Here is a 14,272-nt window from a genome sequence, read left to right as displayed (position 1 = left end):
TTCAGAATAGCAATTAGTGCCTCGTTGGGGGTGGTGCGAAGGGCTCCGCTTAGGCATAAGGATGCCATTCGTTGAACTTTGTTAAGGCTGCAGTATCATCCTTTAATTTGACATTGCAGTCGTCGATCAATAATTTCGTTCCTGATGTATCGGTAAGTGACACCCATAGTTCAATAGCACTTGTCTTACCTCAAAATTACAAAACCAACTCTGCGGTCGATTTTTCCAATTATGTCACGAACCGTGCGCTGTTTATTAATGATTCTAAAAATTGTTATGAATGCTACATCGCTTAATGTAGAGAAAACATTCGTAATGATCCGAAATTTTTACTCCTTTTTAAATTCTAAAAGAAAACGCTTATGATCTGCCCTGCATCAATAATATTTTGATTCCTCAATTTGAAGTTAGCGATGTTTTTAATGCCCTTCTGTCGCTGGAAACGTCCTATTCTGCGGGCCCTGGTAACATTCCTAGCTGTATTCTAAGAAACTGTGCCGAAGCCCTGTCTTGGCCAATCACTTTTCTATTTAACTTATCTTTATTATTTTCAGAGTTCCCGAAAATTTGGAATGAATCTTTTATTATTCCAAATCATAAAAAAGGCTCAAGGTCCGATGTGGAAAATAATCGTGGTATAGCCAAACTTTCTGCCATACCTAAGCTTTTCGTGCAGATGGTCACTTGTGAGCTTCAACATATGTGTGCCTCCATCATTTCTCCCGCACAGCATGGCTTTGTAAAACATCGGTCGACTACTAATGTTCTTGAATTTTCTTCTCTCAACCACCGTAGTTTCCTAAATAAACTAAAGATAAACTGACGTTATCTTTACTGACTTCAGCAAGGCATTTGATTCAGTTAACCATAGCCTTCCTTTATAAACTTTCTCTTCTTGGTTTTCAACCTAAATTACTTAACTGGTTTTCGGCCTATCTTTCAAACAGAACTCAGCGCGTTCTTTCCAATAATCAACTTTCCTCCTTCCTAAATGTTTTTTTTTTCTGTTGTCCCCCAAGGAAGTCACCTGGGGCCACTACTTTTCGTTCTTTTTATTAATGATCTTCCAGAAGTAGTGTCGTTTGCCTCTACTCTAATGTATGCGACCTCGTAAAAATTTGCCTATCATTCTCTGACCAAATGGCATACCTTCGCCTACAGTCTGACACGATCAATTACAATTATGGTGTTCCAACAATTTATTGCTTTTAACCACTCTAAATGCAAATATATGTCCTTTGTCCCACACACTCTCTTACCATCTTAAAACTCTAATTTAGAACGTATTAGGCAAGTGTCCTATTTCAAGGTCATATTTCTGTCATCATTAACAGAGCTGAGAGTGTTTTAGTCTTCATAAAACGTTGGACCAAGGACTTGACGAATACTGCGCATCTATGGAAAATTCTATTGATCGGTTATCATCAAACTTTTAGCTTTTTAAGTTATTTTAATTAGACTTATTTTAGCATATAGGTGTAAGTTTGCAGTTCATTGTTAAATAAATCAATATACAAATATATATACTAAAATTTGTGGTCCTTCGAGTCGGATTTTTATCCTGCAGTTAAGTATTATTAGTATGTATGTAAAAAGTGACCGCATGTTCGTTCCTACTTACATAATTAAGTGAACTTTAATATTTTGGATATGTACATATCCCATTATGCGTATTTCCATATCATTTACATTCCCGTCCATACATTCCCGTGGCATACCAATTGTACACAAAAATATAAATCCAATTGTTGGAAAATTCCTAATATGCTTTATATTTGTGTGTAAAAAATCTAAGACGTCATTTTAAAAGTTGGTAGCTCCCTACATACGTAAATAATTTGCATAAAAACCTGTGTCTGCATGATTATATATTTTTCTTACATAAATAAATACATAAATTTCAATTCCAGTTGTTCCTCATTCCACAGTGATTGTGTTATAGCGTATTTTCACAGAGATCCATCAACCTTTCACCATCCGTTATAGTTATGGTCCATAAGGTGTTGCTGTTCCAAAAACTTCGCAGTTAGTCCGCCGTTAAAATTTGACGGACTTTGACGGACTAATTTATGCGATAGTTAGCCGATGTTTCTGCAGTGCAACCCTCTTTCCTAGCAGTCCATCCCTAACAAACCGTTGGTATTTTTGAGAAGAGTGAAACTCCGGTTTCCACAGAGCACATCCACCTTCCACCATCCGATTTCAGCTGATCTTAACAGCTGTAGCTTATATATATGCGTATATACCTAGATCGATGTGAAATTTAAACATTCATATATGAAAACCTCATACATTAATTTTAAAGTCATGTAGTAACCATATTATTATTTTTATAAATTAACTCCATATATTATTCTTTTATTTATGTTCATTTTTAACAGTTTTATTGCACGTTAATACAAATGTTATACACACAGCCAAGAATATTTCTCAGTTTAACTAAGTTGGCACCTAAATTAACACTTCTATTTGTCAATTAAATGTGCACTTTTTTTAAAACTCGGGTCAAAACAATGACGTAACTTTAGACTGACGACATGGACAATAGGGGATCGCATTGCAGTAGCCGGCGGCACTTCATCGGCATACGGAACGTATGAAGGGGCAGGGAAAACAGCCACACGGTCAAGCGCTCTAGCTAGCTACTTAAGAAGCTTGTGGGCAACGACGACAAAAGACTTGACGAACTGAACGAGTTTTTTTACATTTATTCTCGATATGTGAGGGAGGGAGTGGTTTCCAAGATCCCACCCCGTCCGGCGAGCTGAGCCGGCTTCCAGTCCGAGTCCTTTTGGACTGGGCACTCATAAGTGTAGCTGAAGTGAGCGGACTCATTTCGCGCGACCTCCGGTAAAAGTTCAAGAATATGAATGTTTTTAAAGACAAATGAAAAAATATACAAACAAAGAAAAATACAAAATAAGCTAACTAAAAAAAATCAATGATATGATTAAAACAAGAGCATAATTATTTATAATAGTGCCACGCTAAAAAAAGCTCAATGAGCGACGAACCAAATAAAGAGCGTCGAGGCTCAGCGATCCGAAGAGACGGGTACTTCTCGTATATATCAATTCGCGATAGCGAAGTGCAAAAACGTCTACTGAGGGTAACTCGGCCCTACTGACGGTCGATAGCCAAAGAGCTCGGTCTTGCTCCCCCCCTTTTTTACGGCGTGGAGTTCTCAGTGTAAAACTCCCCACCATTAGACTCGACAACAGGAGAACCAACAATATGCAGCGGTAAAACGTTTGAAATTGCACCAAAGGAAATAGCAACAACTACAGCAACGGCAGCAAACAAATCCAAAAGAAATTAATCAAAATAAATGAACATGAGTGAGTTTACTAAACTCTGTAATGCTCAGCAGGACATCTATAATGCGACCGAGGCATTTGCCAACTTGGACGACAAGGAAGAGAAGCTGATTACGTTGTTATGACGGGTTTGCAATGGAGACCACCACAGTTTCCAAAAAGGGCTAGGATCCCCGTATATGTGGGAGTTATTTTATGCCGGAGATCCAGCAGTAATGCATTGTGGTACTGCGAGCAGAATTTGCCGCGTGCGCCTTCGTTTTCAGTCATTTTTATACAAAATAGATTTTAAATTCAAAAGAAATCAAAAATTGCGCCAACCTTGCATATAGAAAACAGCTGTTGTAGTGGTGGCACGAACAAAATATCGTTCAACATCGGTATTTTCCGGTATTTTTTCTAAATATGTTCGGGGCGAATGGTTTTTAATCGCATTTAAAATCGCATTTATTTTAAATGCGGCATTTAGCCTTATGGGATTCCCTGTGTAAATAAATGCGCATTTGGCTAAATGCGTTTTAATGCGCCAATGGAATCAGGCTATTAGTGTATTATACAGTCTTTGGCCAAATGGGTCCCCCCTCAGTGTTACATTTTCGAATTCTTTTAATGTAAACACAAACAAAAACAAATTCTCTATGAAAAAAGACCCACCGCCGTTTCCTACACCACCAGAATATATAAAGATATCTCAACACAAAAAAAAAACTTGATTTTACCCACGTACCTTTCGAGCTTCCTATACATTAGTGATTATTAATTTAATTACGTACGGCATATTGAAATATGCCGCAGCTGACCAGCCACCCTTTTATATAAATAGAGTTTTTTTTTAATACAAAAAGCTTTTTTTTACTTAGCCCTGGTTTAAACCATAATCCTCCACATATCGACAAAACGGATCCTAAGCCGGAACATTATCAATCGCTTATGTTTTAAGACATATAATAATTATTCATGTTGATTATTGTAATTATTTTAATTATTTACAGATTTTAGCAGGGTAATTTGTTTTCAATTCGTTGTAATAAATAAAATAAAACCCATAACTTTTTTTAACTTCTAAAAAAATTAAAAAATAGCCGGATTCCATTGGCGCATTCTAAACGCATTCGCCTAATGCGCGTTTATATATTTTACAGGGCTTTCCATAAGGCTAAATGACGCATTTAGATTAATGCTATAGATGAATATGATTAAAAATCATTCGTCCTGAACGTTTTTCAAAAATGCCGTATAATACTATTATTAGCTTCCCTTTCTTGTCGCCCAAGTTGGCAAATGCCTCGATATCATTGTGGATGACCGGCTGAGCACTAAAGATATCCGTAATCTTGCTTATATTCATGATTTTTATTTCATCGCTTTTTGATTTGTGACAATTTAAAAGTAAACAAACCCAGATCAGCTGTTCGTGCCACTCACATGCCGGAGTAGCATTAGCTAAATGCTAATGCGCCAATGGAATCAGGCACATTTAAAGAGTCAACTAATGCGGCAATGAATCAGGCTATAAGGATGCTTGACGGTAGACTGGCAGTGTGAATTGGAGTTTCACTTTTGCATCGTTTTCTTATCGTTCCTCCCATAAGTAGCAATGTGAATAGGCTATTACAGTTTTTTTGAGGATGTTGGATTTTTTATTTTACCTTCTTTGGCCACACAAGGAATGTTTGTGATAAATGTTTTCTTTTAAACCACTTTTGTTATACTGAAGGTACAATATAAAAAAAAATGTTTAAAATAATTAAACTCAATCTGTATAATTTTATTTACTAAAACAAAAAATTTGCAAGTAATAACATCATACTAATAAATTTAAAAATCATTCTATTAAACAAGGACTATTGACATTATTAGTAATAAACGACTTTATTTATAAGAAAGAGCGTAAGTCGACAAATTTTTCAGTATTTTGTACAAGTTACATTTTTTTATAAATACAGGTCTGTGCAGGAATATTTCGGACTTCGAAGCAGTGCTTAATAAAAACAACAAAACACAATGTAAGTAAATCGTTTTAAATAAAAAAAAACATTAGGTTTCTTAAAATCTGTTTTTAAATGTGAAACAAACGTACAAAAGTATGTTTTCGAGCTAAAGCGTTTATAAGCGCAACAAATTAATGCAATTGATTTTGTAACAATTTATTTATTTATTTACATTTTTATTTCGTCAACAGATTTAACCAAAGCTGGCTACTTAAATAACTAAACATTTGTACCATAAAAAAACAGCAATAAAGTATCCTAGATCGGCTTTAAATTTGTGCAGATCGAAAATAAAAATAGGTGCGAACACAGTTCAGCGATACTGAAGCCGAAGAACGACGGAATAGGAAGGAGCGGGCTTAACAAGGTTTATAGACTGATATTGTATTGTAGTGTATAGACTGAATTGTTATACCCTTGCAGAGGGTATTATAATTGCATTCAGTGAAGCTGACATATCCGACTCTAAAAAGTATAGATATTTTTGAGTCGATCCATCCGTCCGTCCGTCCTGCCGACCGTTTCTACACAAACTAGTCTCTCAGTTTAAAAGCTATCTGCATAGAACTTTGCCAAAAGTTGTCTTTCTGTTGCAGGTAGTATATAAGTCGGAACAAGCCGGATCGGACGACCATATCATTTAGTTCCCAAAAAAAGGTACAAAAATTGTAACTGCTGTTTTTTCATATTTTACTTTTGTTCTTAGACACACAGTAACTATTTAAATTTTATTGAAATCAGACGACTATGGAAATAATCAGAATATTACAAAATAAATGAAAAAGTTGAAACTTATTATTATAAAAATTAAGCACATTTAGATTGAATTTCAACTTGAAGTCATTTTTACCGTTGGTTATCGTAACTACAGCGGCTCACAGCTTATTTGATGCAGAGCCCATTTAAAAATGTATTCGGCTGTAACTCTTAAAACGCTAAGAGCTGTCTTAAAAATTTTAATGGCTTATAATAGATTTATATATTTAGTGTAATAAAGGAACATCGTTTTTTTCATACGAAGAAGTCAATGGGTTAATATAACAAAAAACAAACATTTTTCAATTTTATTAGGTCCACCTTACATTTAGTCTTAAATAATTAACATAAAAGTCTTAAAAATATTTTCAGTACTTTGTATGATAGCTTTTTTCTTTAATGACCGCATTCAGGCGTGATGGCATTGAATCCACCAGTTTCTGGGTAGTTTCTGGTCCTATTTTAGACCACTCATCCAAAAGGCAATTTCATAGATGTTCCTTGCTGATAATATTGGGTTTCCGTATGTTATTATCCAGTAAAGCCCACAAATTCTTTATAACATTCATATCTGGTGGCTGTGCAGGAGGCGTCTCCATATGAGGACAATTATATATCAGCCAAAACTGCACAATTGAGGCTTTGTGCTTGGGGTCATTATCCTGGTAGTACCTAAAACAATCACGGATTTGAAGCTTCTCAGCAAACTGAAGCAAATTTTTCTATAGTATATCAAGGTACATGTTTTTGTCCATTATGCCCTCGATAAAAACCGAATTCCCTACGCCGGCTGCCGACATACAGGCCCAAACCATGACGCTTCCTTCTCCACGTTTAACGGTGGGCTTAAGGTTCTCCTTTGGAGCTCGGTATTTGGTATTTTAGTATTCAGTATTCCAGTAGTCAGATGACTTACAAATGTGTTCCTTAGCGAAGTTTAGTCGAGCAACTTGATTCTTTTTGCTTATTAAGGGTTTGTTCATGGCTACTCGACCATTAAAGTCGTGATCAAGGAGCACCAGGCGAATAGTTTCTGCGCAATATGACTTGCCTAGCTCTTGGTGAATCTTTAATTTTCCTTACTATAAGGCGCCCGCCATAAGCGTTGAAAATCTTCTTCGGTGCGTTTCTGCCCTTATTTTCGACTCGATTTTCGTGAACGTAGCGTTTAATTATATGCTGAACAGTAGACATACATACATAACGACGTTGCTTTTCATCACGCATTGCACCCCTTATGGAGTAAACCTCGACCATGAAAGTACACGTTATTTTAGTTTGCCGATACTCAAACTCATCAACTATCGTTTGGGTACAAAACTGCCGACGAAACTTCATTGTGATCTAGACATTGGTTGAGCTTTGTAGTTACTTTGATAGCGATCCGCTATTTTTTTGTAGACTGCAACATTTAAGATAATTAATTACTGAATGTAACAAGTACATTATTATTTTATGCAACATGTGACTTGTTATTTGGTCGTGTTGTCTCTCAACGAGCCCCAACGCCCTATCATTTTCAAATATGACGAATAAATAGGTCAAAGTTTGCGACAAGAACGATTGCTTTCAAAATAACTGTAAAAACCGTTATTTTTCTTATGTTCTGGCAATTTTTTGCAATTTATGAAAAAAAAAAACTCAGACAAAAGTTGTAGATCCAATTGAAATACAGATTTTATGATTAGAGCGGCGAAGTAAGTTGGTCGATCACCTAGATAGGGTTGAGCAAACTTGCGTATTATCGCGTTCATGAATTTTTTCGATGTATGTATTGTCGGAAATTTATTAAAAATCGTATCGATGAAAAATGCTTTTAAAAGAAAATATCATTTTGATATTTGAAAATATCGATTTTTCGACTATTTTTGATATTTTTTAATGTTTAATAGCCTGATTCCTTTGCCGCTTTATAGCCTGATTCCATTGGCGCGTTAAAACGCATTTAGCCTAATGCGCACTTATTTACAAAGGGAATCCCATAAGCCTAAATGCCGCATTTAAAATAAATGCGATTTTTAAATGCGATTAAAAACCATTCGCCCTGAACATTTATAGAAAAAATACCGGAAAATACCGATGTTGAACGCACATGCTAATGCGCCAATGGAATCAGGCACATTTAAAAATTCCACTAATGCGGCAATGGAATCAGACTTTTTAAATTAGCATTTAGCTAATGCTACTCCGACATGTGAATGGCACGAACAGCTGATCTGGGTTTGTTTACTTTTGAATTTTGGCAAACCCAAAAAAAATTAATTAAAATTAATGAATATAAGTGGGTTTACTCGGACTTCCATGATCCCGGATAAGGACAAACTTTTTTAAAATTTTTTATTTTCAATTTTTATTAAACTAAATAATTACAAGTTAGCCATTTTATATGGGCTAGGGTATTTTTATATCTGTTACTCGTAGAGTAGAACGGTAATGAGTAATTGTTGAAAAGTATGTAACAGGTAGAAGGAAGCATTTCCGACCCTTGATCAGGATCGAAAGCCGAGTCCATGTCCGCCTGTCAGTATGTCCGTCCGTCTGTGCGACTTTCCGTCTGTATGAATGCCGAGATCTTGAAAACTATAAAAGCAAATGCTTTGTGATTTAAAATGCAGATACATCTTACGCAGCTGAAGTTTATTTCAATCCAAAGCCACACCCACCTTAACGCCCACAAACTTACATTTCCAATATAATCATCTTTTTCAAAATCAACATTTTTTCAAACTATGGTTTTCTACAATTGTATCCCAGCAAGAATTACAAAAGTTAACATGGTTACATGGTCGCAACAAAACAGATTTGGGGTTCTCAAGGCAAACGGGTTCATTTGAAAAATTGCACTTTCGGACAACTGACTTAAATTATAGACATTTGAAGGAATTGACGAGATTTGGTGGTCCTAGTTGACCGCTTGAATACGGTTATGTTTTTAAGTCCTTCCTTTAAATTAAATCAAACTTAAAATTATACCAAAAACAAAACCTATTAAACACGCACCTTTTTAAGCCACTGTTTCTCAAAGTAATTTAGTATATGGTAAAAGCGGTAAATACAAACATTTTAAGAAGAGCACATGAGCAAGTTTGTTACATTTTAGCATTTTTTCGATTCCGGACGTCTTTTTGATTGGTTCCACGGAGTTTGTTAATTATTTTTTCCCACAGTTAAGCCAGATCAGGTCCTCCTCAGTATATCAATGTTTTTATATTTTATTCAGTGTAATTTAGTAATTAAAGGTATAAAGGTTGTAGTTGCTCAGTTCCTGGTCAGAATGCTTTTGCCTCTCGTCCACTCGATCCAGTCCCAGCAAGCCTCGCTTGCCGGCGCTGCTGACACTGCAGTTTTGCCCCACCGTTTGTGATTGTCGTTATTGTAGGTATTGCAACTATCGGCCGCCGTGTCTTGTGGCTGTACTGCTGGAATTGCTGGATTGTCGCCGGACCGAATCTGCTAATGTTGGGTGATAGCGGAAGCCGTGAGTGTCAACGGCACTTGGAATGCTGGTAGCGCTTTGGGCAATTTCCTCCACACTTTCGGTGTTTCTTATTAAAATATAACATTAAAATACATGAACAATATTGCAACAGCGATCTACCTAAAAATGTTGTCCAAAAAGGAACAGAAGTACATTTTCTAAAGTGCAAAAAAGGTCTGTACAACTAATTGTGTCGCGCCAAATATTATCCTTTTACATACATAGAATGTTAGCACAGGTTCACGCAACTTTTTTGTTGGAATTAAAAAGGAGTAAATTAAGCAAACCATAAAAAATGTAATGTATATTAGAATTAAAGCAATGTTCCAGTGCCGTATTAGTAGACTTTTTAAATGTGCCTGATTCCATTGGCGCATTAGCATTTAGATATTGCTACTCCGACATGTGGGCTGATCTGGGTTTGTTTACTTTTGAATTGTCGCAAATCAAAACGAAATGAACTAAAAATCATGAATATGAGCGAGGTTTCGGAAGTCTTTAACGCCTAGTAGGACATCCACAATGCCACCGAGGCATTTGTCAGTTTTGGACAACAAGGAAGGGGTGCTGATGGTGATGTTTGACGGGTTTGCAAAAAGAAACCACCACAGTTTCTAAAAAAGAACAAGGATCACCGTATATGTGGTATTTTTTTCCTTCCAGAGATCCAGCAACACACATCAAAAGACCTAAAATTGATTTGTTTGGTGGTGCCTAAGAGTAGGCTATACCAATATTGCAATATTGTGCTTACAGTTATGGCTTTGTGTCCAATTGTGTACAGTAGGAAAGGGAGAAAATAAAGCATATACATAAAGCAAGAAAGGAAGCAAACTTCGGGAAGCCGAAGTTTATATACCCTTGCGCCTATTGCAAAAATTAAATATTCTTAAAAAATTAATATTATGATGACTTGCAGCTCAATTATTCGGTAGTACCTATGACAGCTATACGATAGAATTAAAAGTGAATTTCTGAAATGTAAATTTTTTAAAAATATAAAAAAAAGAAAACTTATATATATTTTAAATTTTGTTTGTTTGTTTGTTTGTTTAACCGCAATTCTAAAATATTTAACCATTTCTATATGTCGAATAACTAAACACAAAGCTAAAAAAAAAACAGCAAACTAATAATTTTATTTCATTGTTTTTCCGAATGTTTCTATGGGAGCTATATGCTATAATTGTCCGATCCGGCTTGTTCCGACTTATGAACAACCTGCAATAGAAAGACAACTTTTGGGAAATTTTGCAGATAGCAAATCCCAGCTATTTCAGCTATTTTGCGTCGGCATCTTTTGTGTAAGACGTACTCCGTCTGCATTGATAATGCTTATTATGAAAAGCGGCTGCGTATCTTCCTAGGATTTTGGCAATTCGGATCCGACAATGATTTTGGGATAAGGCCTGAGCATTTTGCACCTGCTGTGCACTAGACTGGCCTTTCGGCCTTTTTGGTCCTATATGGGCTGCCGTGTTGGTGCTGATAGAAACATCGATGTTCGACAGTGGTGCTAGACATATATAATTGAATTATTGTAGGTGCTGATAGAAATAATTGTTTTGATAAAAACGTTTCGCTGCTACCAAAGTGCCAAGCTAATGATTGAAATATCGGTAAAGGTAAAAATATTAAGTCCGTGATTGTTTGGTAGTATTAGCAATATTCACTTACTTTATATTGACTTAACATTTGGGAATTGATTGTATTCTTTTTCCCAAGAACATATGTTACTGAACCAGTGTTGGAACACGTGTTGCATTGTGGCAAATACTTTTATTATAAATTAAAACATGAATGAAAGCAAACTTCGGCAAGTCAAATTTCATATACCCTTGCAGCTGTTGCAAAATTGAATTATTCTTAGCATTGTGGGCAATTATCGAATTCTGAACTATCAAATTATTACTATGTCAAAGAGAATTCAAAAAAAATTTTAAAAAAGAGAAGTTATATTTTTTTTAAATTAATTTTTTTTAATGTTTTGATTGTTCTCATGGGAGCTATATGATATAGTCGTCCGATTTTGATAAAATCCAAATCGTAATTCTGAAATATTTAACTATTACTACGTCTTGAAGAACTAAAAAAAAATTAAAAACAGGAATGCTATGTGGGAGCTATGTGCTATACATGTCCGACGCACGGACAGACGGATGCTGATCAAAAATATATATACTTTTTCGGGTCGAAATGTCACCTTCACTGCGTTACAAGCTTCTGACTGAAAGTATAATACCCTCTGCAAGGGTATATATATGCACTAACAAGATTTCTGGTTGGTGGGTTTTGCACTTGTGTATTTACTCACAGTTTAACGGGTCTTGGGTTTAGGCCGAAAAATTCTTAACACAGAACAAAAACAACGATGTCCGTCTGCTGGTTGGAGACAGACAACTGGTATTGATGGACGGTGGAAGTATAATAATAAATAATTAGCTGAAGACGTGAGCTAAGCAGGTTACCCCAAAACGGAAATTTTGGTCTGTCAAAATGACTCAATGACTCTCCCTACAGCCCCCATGACATCTACTCAGCTGATCTTAATTTTTTGAGTTGCCGGAACGACATAGTGCGGTTTCCCGTCATAGAGGGCGCCAGCTGATTTTGATTGGCTGCATTTTTTTTGTTTTTGTTTGTTTTAGTACAGCTTCTGTCTATGGTTAGTATTTAAAATCTCAAAACCAATCACGATGTATACTTTTGGGATTCCATAAAAGAGATCGAAGAAGCCCTTCTTCAAGACGCCAGACTTCAGCCTTGGGTGCAACAGTTGTGTAAAACTATATTTTGTGCAACACAGTATTAATAATCTCTGCATATATTGTAAAATAACAAAAAAAGGAAATACTAATCCAATCGACGCGGAAGCGAACCCATAACACATAAAAAACTGAAGGAGCAAAAAATGGAAAAAAAAGTTTATAACTTGCTTTTTTTGTTTTTGAAATTATTTATGTAGCTTACTTATCACGATCCGCAGTCTCTATATGCATATACATTTTCCTCTTATACTATACCGTTAAGTTAAACTTGTTTTTACGTGTAGGAAATATAGGCAGTAAAAACACCTTATTTAAAATTGTTTAAGGGTTCTATTCTTTTAAATCATACAAACATACCTTCATGACTATTGAACTTAATTTTAATGGTCAAAAATGTAGTTTTACAGTTAATTTATTTTCAGAATTTATACCTAAAAAGTTACAATTGAAAATTGTCCACCGTGTCGCTAATGACAATATAAATGATTTCCTTGGCGGATGGATGGACAACAGAGTAAGAGCTCTGATTTTTGGACTACGCAGTTTGATTAGGGTCCGATATCTACTAACCGCCCTTGGATTCTACGACCGCGTCGCTTTTGGGTAAGATCTCTTAATTATATATTCTGATGATAACTTGAATTTTTTTTTAATTCTCTCAGTTTTCCTTACTGCACATAAGTATTTGTGTACCATATTTGTAAATACAGTCGGCCGACGATATCGCGAACGAGTCACCGAAACTTATCTCTTATTTTTTTGTTAGTGACAGTAAAGCTTGAAAATTTTAATTTAGCCTGATAAGAGAAAGAAATACAAGACAAACACAAAGGGGACAGCTATAGTCGAGTTCCTGGACTATTAGATACCCATACTGCTTTGACAATACTACAAGCAAAGAGCGATCTTATGCAGAGCAGCGGCAAAGCGCACACGAACTGTATAAACCGCTGTCGGCACACACAAATTGACAAGTTCCCCTCTGCAAATTACTCACACAAATTAATTGCGTGCATTTATTAGTACCATATGTGTGCTTTCCGCTGCTTTTCATTAACGAACTTGGTTTTTTTTAAATATGCTGTGACGTCATAACAAAACATATTTGCCAATATTATTAAAAAAAAGCTCGCTTTTGAAAATTGCTGTGTCTTCCGATAAACATGGCCTAAACACACACACAGATTTATAGCTAAGATCTTAAATGCCCCAAAGTGATTTCTCGATTTCTGGGCGTGTCTTAGTTTTGAAATAAAATTGCGCTGCGTAAGAATTACTAGAACCTGCATGTCAAATCCTTAATCTCTACCTTTAATAGTTTCCGAGATCTCGATGTTCATAGACAGGCAGACATATTGACAGACAGACAGACGAACAGAAAGACATCTTGTGCTGTTTCTTTCTCCAACGATATTCTTGGCATAAGCCTTGCGGCTCCTGGACAACTTCTGGGGGTATTCCTCTGAGAGGGGTAAGGATCTACCTCTGTGAGAAACTTCATGCTCCGGACAATTTTAAGGCAAAATCGTAATATCTCTCCTTTTAAAATTCGTCTCACTGATTCCTATTTCTCTAAGGCACTTGATTCTACACTTTGGCCAGTACATGAGTATCTTCAGAAAGAAGAAGAAGATGCTTTAAAAACTGAGAAAAACAAATTTGTCAATTTTATTCCAAAATGTGCGAAGTCTGTATGAATCCGATGATTCCACCTAATCATAATGGGCGATTTCAACATATTTAACGTGTCCTAGGTTTATTCAATAGACTGCAATCTACTTTTTGCCGAAAGCCTGCACGACTTTATCGACGGCCTGACGGACTTGTCTCTGGGTTAAATTAACATTGTTAAGAACAATATGGATAGACTTCTTGACTTATTCTTTGTTAATAACGACACTCTCGAAAATGTCCCTTTCTTTTCTCTGCCTGAAGACCCCCCCCCATCCAATCCTGTTTATT

General features: G+C 35.8%; 1 protein-coding gene across 5 annotated transcripts in view; it reads left to right on the top strand.

Moving 5' to 3' along the window:
• The first annotated feature begins 4,974 nt into the window (after nucleotides 1-4,974).
• The window catches only part of LOC128265307 (dnaJ homolog subfamily C member 16-like), a 119,309-nt gene continuing 110,011 nt past the window's right edge, over nucleotides 4,975-14,272 (top strand). For 2 of the 5 annotated variants that reach the window (XR_008268844.1, XM_053001226.1), the window contains exons 1-2: nucleotides 4,975-5,207; nucleotides 5,264-5,323. The gene's annotated coding sequence lies outside the window, so the exon portion shown is untranslated. Of the gene's footprint in view, nucleotides 5,208-5,263; nucleotides 5,324-5,499; nucleotides 5,676-11,858; nucleotides 11,892-12,732; nucleotides 12,914-14,272 lie in introns of those variants that run through there. The other 3 variants (XR_008268842.1, XR_008268843.1, XM_053001227.1) reach the window with 3 other exon arrangements.

This window comes from Drosophila gunungcola, unplaced genomic scaffold, assembly GCF_025200985.1.
Source record: "Drosophila gunungcola strain Sukarami unplaced genomic scaffold, Dgunungcola_SK_2 000109F, whole genome shotgun sequence".
NCBI lineage: Eukaryota > Metazoa > Arthropoda > Insecta > Diptera > Drosophilidae > Drosophila > Drosophila gunungcola.
This window is presented reverse-complemented; position numbering and strand designations above follow the sequence as displayed.